This window comes from Parasteatoda tepidariorum, chromosome 10, assembly GCF_043381705.1.
Source record: "Parasteatoda tepidariorum isolate YZ-2023 chromosome 10, CAS_Ptep_4.0, whole genome shotgun sequence".
Taxonomy (NCBI): domain Eukaryota; kingdom Metazoa; phylum Arthropoda; class Arachnida; order Araneae; family Theridiidae; genus Parasteatoda; species Parasteatoda tepidariorum.
The window spans coordinates 19,533,302-19,543,914 of NC_092213.1; the positions used below are offsets into that span (position 1 = coordinate 19,533,302).

The 10,613-nt window shown below is 34.0% G+C and overlaps 1 protein-coding gene and 1 non-coding gene across 2 annotated transcripts in view; one reads left to right on the forward strand and one right to left on the reverse strand.

The window, feature by feature from the left end:
- Positions 1 to 10,613, reverse strand: part of LOC107437016 (uncharacterized) — a 256,380-nt gene that overhangs the window by 88,195 nt on the left and 157,572 nt on the right. The window lies entirely within an intron of this gene.
- The window catches only part of LOC107440244 (uncharacterized), a 10,332-nt gene continuing 7,200 nt past the window's right edge, over positions 7,482 to 10,613 (forward strand). The window contains exon 1 of the transcript XR_011637856.1: positions 7,482 to 7,632. This is a non-coding gene — a transcript (uncharacterized protein). The remainder of the gene's footprint in view (positions 7,633 to 10,613) is intronic.

Sequence of the window (10,613 nt, forward strand, 5' to 3'; positions counted from 1 at the left end):
TATATATATATATATATATATATATATATATATATATGGATTTTTCGTGTTTAAATGATATGTATGTCAAAAATAGGATAAAACTATTTTAATAGTATTCGATGAACTGTCAATCCAGTTTTTTAATTCACTAACTTGCATTTTCCTTGCATGGTCAGTTAAACCATAAAACCGGCTGTAGATTTGCGTAGAGCCCTATCTCTTCTTTCTTCTCGGGTAAGTCTAGGGTAAGAAAAGAGCAGAATGGAGGAAGGTTCTAAGGAAGGCTCTGATTTACATAGCGTTGTCATGCTAATAGACGAAGAAACTAGCTTCGAACAAGTGTGTTTTTATAAAAATAGAAACTATAATTGCAGTAGATTAATAATATAATAGTTATATATTCTGATTTATAGATGTATAGTAATATAATAGTAATTATCCCAAGCATTTGAAATGAAAAAAATATATACAGGTAACAAATTTCCTGGTTTTGAAAGAAATAAAAATGAAAATGGTATACTTTTATTATAAACTGTGTACATAAACAATTTATTGACAAGAAATTTTACGTTTGATAGTAAAAATGTAAAAACACTAATTTTAGGAAGGGAGGATAAGAGTTTTAAATGTTCAAACAGAATAGTAGATCAAACTAAATGTTAGCAATTAATTGAACTTTATTTATCTAATTGAAATCGTCCAGTTTTTATTATGAGTTATTCATTGCAATTGATTGATAAACCTGGGAACAGCACAGCCTGAACTAATAATAAGATATTTCGATGGTACAAAGCATAAAAAGATTTTTTTATATCAACAAATCAGGACTTGTAAAGCTTGTGCTAAAGCAAGCTAGTGTAATGCGTAAAATATAAAAACATTTTCAGGAGAAATTGTTATGCTAAGAGATTGTTTAATTTTATAAAAGAAGCGATGAACAAAAAATAATGGCCACTAGTGAAACTGAACGTGTTTCATTGGCAGATGATTCAAAATGGTTGTTGATTAAATATGGCTGTTAAATTATTTAATATGGTTGTTAAATGATTTTGAAGAACTAAAGTGCTCTTAATTTCTAGAGAAACCTTTGATCATTGCTTCGGACAATCATTCTGCAATTGATTTTAAGAGTTATGCAAAATCATCTTTTCACAAAAGACACATCAATATGAAACTTCATTTTGTCAAGGACTGTGAGTAGAGGAAAACTGTTTCCTTGGCCTAGGCATGTACTACCAAGATTCTCGTTTTGATGGGTACGATGACACTTTTTCTTCACAATGTCTCGATAGAATCGGACCTCTCACAGGGTTGCCATAATCTCGCGTTGGAGCACTCACAGGTTTGTCACAATCACTCGAAACGTTTGAAGGTTTGGCAGATTTTGTTGAAACGCTTGCAGGTGGGTCGAAATCCCTTGAAACAGTTTCAGGTTTGCAGAGATGCCAACTGCTCCGGACACGCCAAAATAATTTAAGAAAAACGATAAATAACTACAAAGTAAAATCTGCAAATATTTGACTATTTTTGCTTGCGTTTTAAAAGGTATAGCATGGCAATAGTACTTACTTACTTACTTTATTGATAAAAAATTGGGCACCTGGGCCGCGCAGCGGCCCTTATCCCATACATCTAGAAATTTACATAAGTTTAAAGTGATAACATTATGAATTTAGCAGTCATGTGGTAGCTAATACAAAATTACAAGCACTTTGCTTGGGTAAATAAACATTTGAATATCGAAACTAAATTTACACATATAAATAAAAACATAATTTGAAAAATATATACATAGGTTGACATAGATAAATACGGTAGATATAACATTTGAATATCGAATCTAAATTGACACAGATAAATATAAGCATAATTTGAAATATATATACATAAGTTGACATAAATAAGTATTAACAGAAATTGATACATATTAAATTTCTACATTTAACTAGCACATGTTTAATTAAGATATATATTGAAAGTGTAGAATTTAGAGTACAATGTTGAAAGGAAAAGTCCGGAATTGAGAAATAAAATGTCACTGAACTAGAGCTGTCTTACCTAGGATCCTTTGCAAAAGACATAACACTTCTTCATTTTTTAGTAAGTTTTGCAGCTCCTTCACTAGTGATACGAGTCTGTGAGCCAATTTGGTTGGTCATGACAATAGTACTTTCTTTCTTTATTTCGCAAAAACTGAGCACCTGGGCCGCGCAGCGTCCCCTATCCCATACATCATGAAATAATATTATATACATTGATTTAAAGGCATTTTGATTTTAGCAACTGTATGGTAGCTATTTCTAAAAGTCAAGCGCTTTGCTTGATAAATTAAAACATTTTGTACTACAATCAATTTAAAGATGGTTATTATATACAGGCATGATTTCAAAATATACATAGGTACTTATTTACAGACATAATTGGAGATAGATACATTATTCATTATTTGCAACCTTGATCAATGAAAAAGAAACATTGTATTCAAACATAATTAGTGAAATGTGCAATAGCTTGATTTGAAAATGCAGTGTAACTTTTTTATGGTAGCTTTTTAAAAAAGTCAAGCTCTTTGCTTGATAAATTAAAAACATTTTGTATTACAAGAAATATGATAATTATATACAGGCATAATTTGAAAAATATACGTTGGTATTTATTTACAGACATTATTGGAGATAGATACGTTAATCATTATTTGCAAAAAGAAACATGAATTCAACCAAATTTGAGAAATGTGTAATAGTAATTATATGCAGCTTGATATGAATATTATGCATAGAAATATGAAAGGTGAAATGGAAATTAAGCAATTGAAAATTATTGAACGAGTTGATACATAGATAAAAACATAAGTCGAGCTGTATAAATCTTTGATTATACCAAACTTTAGTGGCGCCATCTGTTGTATGCAACTCGAAATTGAATAAACTGAAAACATTCTATATTTGTTAAATGAGCAGTGTGGAAATACGAAACTAGAGTTCTGTGATTAAAATAAGAGTTCAAACTAAGGCAAAAGATATCACTGTTCAGGAGTGGTCTCCCTCATGATCGATTGTAATATCTGAAACACTTCTTTGTTTTTTAAAAGTTCCTGAAGTTCTTTGAGATCGTTACCAATCTGTGAGCTTATCCTGTAGTTGTGAATGGAATGGCACGAGGGCCCCTCCTGGGGGGACGGATTTACACCTCGTGTAGTTGGCAGTGTGGGTTTCCCCGCAATTGCAGCACATAGGTGGTGTGTCGATGTCCTTGTGGCACTCGTAAGATCGATGTTCTGCGGCACATTTAACACATCTTGGAGGTGAATTACATATTTTTTGAGTGTGGCCAAAATTTTGGCAGTTAAGGCACTGAATCGGGCCTCTCCCACCGAGGAACCTTTCAATTTTGACCGGGACATCACATATGCTGGTGACGGAGAAGATTTGTCGGTTATTTTCTGTTTCTATAAGAATTGTGAGAAAAAGTGGGAAGAGTCGATAGGCCTCGCTCACTTTTCTCTTAAACTGTATTACTTTTTGGATTGAGATGCCTGTTTTCCCCAATTCATGAGAGATATCTTCCGTTTTTAGTTCAGCTGGGAGTCCACGAATTAAGACTTTAATATGTTTGGTTGTTAGCACTTTTACTGGAGTTGCAGCTTCATTTGAATCCTCCATGGGTGGAGCTAAGCAGGAATCTGGTAGTGGTAAGGACGTGGCGGTATCTGTCGGTGAGGAATGGCAGCTTCTTGTAGTCATGCTTAGATTATCTTCAGTTTTTTTGGCGTTGGTTTGCGTTTTTTTCATCTTTTTCCTTTTTTGGAGGGGGTTCTGTGTTATTTTTGATTGAGCTTTCTGAATCAATGGTCGACGCTTTCCCCGTCTCTTCCAAAAGTTGCCCGCCTTCATAAATTTCCATGTCAGTGACATCAACTGTTGCAGTCGGCATTTCAGGCCTATTTGGCACAGGCATGAAAGACTGCTCCAACTTATTTAATTTCTCAAGTAGTTCTTTATTTTTCATTTCATCTTCTTTAATTCTCCTTTCCATGTCTGCAAACTCTTTAGCCATTTTGGTTTCAAAATCCGTGCATTCCTCATCCGTCGTTGAGTCACATGCATGCCTTTCAGTCCGTGATGATGATAAGTAGCCATTGTAGCGTGGTTGAATTATCATCTTAATCGATATGGTTGCGTAAATTGATGACTACAATTTGCAGGCAGAAACCTTTACATAACTTGCAACTACTCAAACTCTCAAATCAAGTCAGTATTAGTAAAATCAGACATAATTGCAAGAGAATGAAATAGGTACGACTCACTCGAAAGAAAAATGGTCAAATGCTGTCAGCAAAATCAAGACATCAAAATCCAGCTAGCCAGAATCACGACTTGCATCAAACCCATTGTCCATCATCTCAGCAGCACCAATTTGAATTGTCAATATGTAAAGGACTACCGACTGTCGAACCGGATTAGAAGAATCGGGCTGAAATCGACAATAGTACTATGAAGTGGTGAATTATATAAGCCTACGAATTATTTAGAAATAGTGGTGGATAAAAAAACTCAACTAGTGGTGGATACTCAATTTAATTTATTAAACCAAGAATCACAATTGATAAACTATCACTTTAAGAGAAATTTTTGCTCTCCGGAGCAAGTTGGCATCTCTGGGTTTGTCAGAATCGCTTAAAGGTTTATCACATTCCTTTGAAACGCATGTGGGTTTGTTACATTTCCTTGATACGCTTGTGGGTTTGTCACATTTTCTTGAGGCAATCAAAGGTTTACGAGAATTCTTTTAAGGATGACGAGATTCCTTTGAAATGGATTTTTTGGAGGATCCCTTGAACGTTTGGTAGGTGGTTCATCTTTGGACTCTTTTCTCACGAAACGCTTGACTGGAGTGTCTGGAGAAATGTCAAACTTTCGCTTCAACCGGCAACGAAAATCCTGAGCCGAAACCAATGGAATTCGCTAGGGTTTCATTCGATGAGGAGCAACAGTGATGATGGAGCGTGGGTTTCGTTTCACTGGCATCGGTGATTTGGCAGGAGACAATGTTGGTGGTGAGATGGGTCTGAATAAATGATTTGTTGGTGAAGGAGGCAGTGGGGAAATGCATCTCTCAGATGAGGAGATGGCAATGCATTTCTCAGTGGAGTTGGAGCATCAGCAAGGATCAAATCAGACAATTTTCCTTCTTCGTTAGAAAAGGAAGATTTCATTCAGAATTCATTGAGAAATTCACTTCAGACATGATTGCAAACAAAAGCTTCACGTTGGAGCAAAGGAATCGCTGGGGTAAAATCGTATAGCAAAAAATTTTACAAGCTCACGTCTATACAACATAATTGTTTTTACACTGTTGGTTTAATGCAAGCGTCGATTCTTACCAGATTCATCTGTTAAATGCTTTTTGTAGGTGTCACAACTCCATGCATTGCGAATGTATTAAGAAGAATGTAAATCACTTGAACTTACCCTTTTTGCCAAACCAAACGAGTTACCTCAAGAGCAAAATGATGTACAGTCCATATTGCTCAATATTTATTTCAAATTACTGTGATTATATCCGTCTGGTCATCCAAGGGTGCCCGTATTTGGCGGATAATTTCGAAAATCTGGGAATACCCTTCATCGACATTGGAAAATGGGGGTGTCCGCGATTCGATTTGCTATCTGAAAATTCCTGGACAGATACAAAGAAGTCTTGTGGACACCATCAAAGACTCATGATCCACACTTGCGGAAATTGAAAAGTATCTGCATACCGCAGTTGGTTGAAACACGATTGAAAATTGTAAGGTTTTTCCATCCCTTTTCCAAAAAAGGATGGGTAAAAAAATGGGGTAAGGTCTCTTTTGAGACCATTCCCTCATTTTTTACACCACTTGTATTGGCAAGATTGAACATTTTACAATTTGACACAACGACAATTTGTTTGCAAATAACTTGGACATTACCGATGATTATAACGATTGTTTTGAACGCTTGTATTGCCGATTGCCCAAAGATTGCTATGCTATCTTCGGGGGTTGGGAAGCGTCAGCAAACAGGGGTGGAACTTACTAGTACAAGTAGAGTAAAATTTTTGTCTTTTAAAGAAGAAATAAAATATACAGAATCATAAGAAAATTAAGTATTTATCTTGAGCCGTGGTGGCTTAAGGGATAAAGCGTTCGCCTTGAGTTGAAGCGGGTTCGAACAACACCTCCTAGAATAAACAGGTGTTGTTTGAACCATTCTAGGAGGTGTTGGCTGAAATCACAGGGATGACTGATCGATACGAATTCCGCACCAGGCTCGTACCGACCGCAGTGCTGACGTAAAATATCCGCAGCGGTAGAGTCCCCTTGCCGTGTGGCAAGTTTCGGGAGGTTTTCGTGGTTTCCCCCCGATCGCAACGTAAATGTGGGTTAGCTCCGTCATCAAGTTCTCCATGAAGGCAAATTTCTTCTAAATTCCCTTGTCTTCTGAACTGGGTTCAAAATTACAAGGCTGCGTAGTTGAGCATTGTTAGTTGTAAACCCAAAAATTGGGTCGGTTGTTCAACGACTGCTATAAAATATAAAAATAGAAAGTATTTATCTTGTTTACTATTTGTTTCGTTGATGAAGTTAAAAAATAAGAAAAAGTATACTAAATTTGACTTAACTTATCAATGAGAATGAATTTAGTCATTATTTTATTTGATATGCTTCCGTTTTCTAAGCACGAGCTGGATATCCTACCGCTTTAGGATCCATGGTTAGAGTCCCCTTGCGGTCAGGGTAGTTTAGGGAGATTTTCATAGTTTTCCCCAGCTTGCAACGTAAATGCGGGTAATCTCCATCATAAAGTTCTCCATGAAGGCAAATTTCTTCCAATACTTGATCCAGGAGTTCCCTTATCTTCTGGACTGGGCTCAAAATTACAAAGCTACGTAGTTGAACATTAGTAGTCGTAAACCCAAATATTGGACTGTTCAACGACGGTTATGAAATATAAAAATAGAAAGTATTTATCTTGTTTACTATTTGTTTCGTTGATAAAGTTAAAAAATAAGGAAATGTGTACTAAATTTGACTGAACTTATGAATTTAGACATTAGTTTTTTTTAGTTTGAGAACTCGACATTATTATGAAAATTGAATGGAATAATTTAACCAATTATTTTAAAATAATCTAATATTCCTGGGTATAGTTGGCAGTAAAAAAATGAACTTGTAATGCAAATATTATATAATACATGATGGAATATGTGAAGTATTCAACTTCGTCTTTTTATAACTCATTTTATTTGTTTAGATTACAGACTTTTTTAACTTTACTACTTTATGTTTTCAGATTGTGTCTGAAATAAAATAATCGTTTAAAAGTTCTAATGGATCTCGATAGCATAGAAAAATTAATGTATGGAACAGAATCATTAAATTCTAATATTTAATAGTGTACTTAGTATTTCAGCTGTGTATTGCTAAACATCAAGCAATTTTTATTAAGAATAAATCATATTTATTATATTTATATTTAAGAAATTTAGTATATATATATGCTGGTGATCAGAAATTTATTTTATTTCATCCTGTTAGACAGAGAGATCTTGCAAAAATGAAACTTTTCCTTCTTGTTACTATTGCAGTTGCAGTTACTATTGCTGCAGCATCCAATGACGCTGGTCGTAAGTATTGTTTTTCTACTAAAAGAACTGTACAATTATTTAGGAAATGTTATATTTTGTCATCGAATAACTCAACTATACTATAAAAATTCCAGAAGAAATTACAGTTAAAAGCTCTAGCACTTAGAGAGCCAATACTTCCTACCCCAAAATTCATTTTTCCCTTGAAATTTTACTGAAAAAATTTGATAAACCATAATTTTTGCAGTAATATTTACTGTAAAATAACTGTCACTGTTATTAAAAGAACATTACTGTAAAAATTGCGGTATAAAAATTTACTGTAAAAATTATTTTACGGATACTCTACTCAAAGTGATAGTACTTTATACCATAATTTACAATATGGAACTTTTTTAACTTTAAGAAAATGACAGAGGTAACTAAATATTTATTAAATTTATGTATATAAGACAACATGTTTATTCTCGAAATTGATATCAGAGAATCAGGAAATCTATTTTATCCAAAATGTTGGTAATGGAAATATCCTAACCCTTTCCCTTTCGCTCCCAACAAAATCACGGAGTGAGTTTTCATCTTCTCTTTCACGTGCCCGTGATATTTCCGGGATTAAGCATTCAAAAGTAATGCACCAGAAAGTTTAAATAATTCTTTTATTACTTAATGTATTGACTGGAAGACTATTTTTAATGTAACAAGAGATAGTTTACTTTAAACCAAGTATCAACGCAACCCAAATATATGTATTTGTGATATATATTTCGTATTTTTATCTGAGCTATTTATGCTGTTTGAGAATTTAGTTTGTATTTCATGATAAATGTTGTGTACAGTGTGCAAATAAATTAATAAATAAACGGACCACTATGAATAACATTTGATCTAATGATCGGATATTCACGTCCGAGGACTCAATCTCAATTGTTCGAGGGGATGACCTTAAATATGCTACTTAATTAGCCCAGACGATATTTTAAGTTACGAAGTCAGACACAAAAAAGCAATTTCTCTAAATGCACATTCCTTTTTTTTCTCGATGGATTCGGAATGCTGAACCCAAAAACATAGGAGGTAGCAGCCATATGGTCCCTAAAGTATGATTATGAGAGCAATTCAAAGTTTTAACCCCTTAATGTTAATTTTACTTTTTGCGTATTTAACCGTATCACACTATAACTTTTTAAGAGAGTGGAAAAAATTTTGCACGCAATTGTAAAATTCGTTAATCCGAAGATAATTCAATGAAAAAAAATTCCACTTTAGCAAATATTTATTATTTTTGATTATTTTATTTAATAATAGTCAAGAAAGTTTTTAATTGTAACGTATAAAATTTTTTATTGCATTTTAAAATGCGTAATTGTTTATGGCAAAATACAAAAATTGGGCGAAATCGGTTGAAAAATTCTGAGAAATCTAATTTAAAATATGTCGTATATTTACCTACAAAACTTATTACGAAAATTAACCAAGGCGTCATAATGGCGAAGAAATTATTTCTTTATTCCTAAACGGTTCAGTGCAATTTCGCCATTTTACATTTCTGTACGTATCTTACTAATTTTTTTTGTTTCAATTACATTACCGTTGTTTTTAATCTGTAGTATAACGTATAGTGTATTAGTTTTATAGACATGCATTTTCAAAGCATAATTATGGATGAAAAAATAAACACCTGGCTTCACACAGTTATTCATGCCAGTTCCTCCAGTTATGGCACCGTGATTCAACAATATAGAATTTATAGAATAATTCATGGAAAATTATATCATAGAATTCTTTATGCTAATATTAAGAACATCAATAATACTGACGTAAGTAAATGGGTAAAAAAGTTGTATTATATTTTATAATCACCAATGTAGATTTAACAAAGTTGTTGTCGGCCATTAAGGCACTGGGGGAGCGATTGTTCTTGTTTTCTAGTAGAGAGATCTATGGCAAAGAATTCCATGTCTGCCAGAATTATACGTCACACCCGTTTATAGGGCGGAAACATTCATACATCCACAGATCGCATTTTTGAACATTAACCAGAGAATGATCAATCACCAAAATAGTACCCCCCAGAGGTACATATTTTTTTTGATGGGAACATGGAAGACATTGTGAACCGACAGATTTAATGTGCACCAGTCACTATTGACTACATGGGGAGTCTTTGGACGACTGGATTCGAACTCCCATTCTCACGAACGGGATTCCAGAGCCCTACCAACCAGGCTCTCCCGGTTCATTTAAAAAAGTAGTTATAATTTATATAAATAGAGTTATGAATAACTATAACTCCAGTTATACTGTCCTATATTTTTATATATATTCATTAATATAAATACTTATTCATAATCCCTTTAATATAATATGAATTTTCAGTGAAATTCAATGTTTTGCGTGCCATTTTTAAATTTGACATGGAATGAAGCCACTATAAACCATAAATTTATCGCAGATTGAAATAATATTACCGCCAAGTTCAGTATAATTGGCAATGTTTGTTGAACTTGAAAATAAATGCAATTAACGGCAAATAAAGATTTATTGAAATACAAATTATAAAGTAAATATCATGCATACACCGTGCAATGTGAAGAACATACTTTACACTCAGTATTACCTAAGTACACGGAGAAAAACCAACAAGGTCTCCCTCTGAGGCATTTGTACGGTTGTTATACAGGGTGGTCCCGAATTCATGGTACAAACTTTAATGGTAGGTACAGGACATTGTAACAATGACTTATTGTATAGGAATGTATAGTCGCAAGTGACGCGGTGAGGCGTAAACAGGAGAAATAACGGACGAAAGGAAAAACAAAGATTTTATTGAAAGCGTTGTTGACAAGTGTCATGTTTACAGTAAGTGTTCAAAATTGCGTCCACCAGAAGCGATACATGCTTGACAGCGTCGGTGGAGCGATTGGCGTACACGTTCAAAGATGCCTGGTATTTCACGCACACCTGCAGCAGCTACAGATATGCGAGCGACGAGATCCTCATCTGAGTCAACTGGAAGTCTC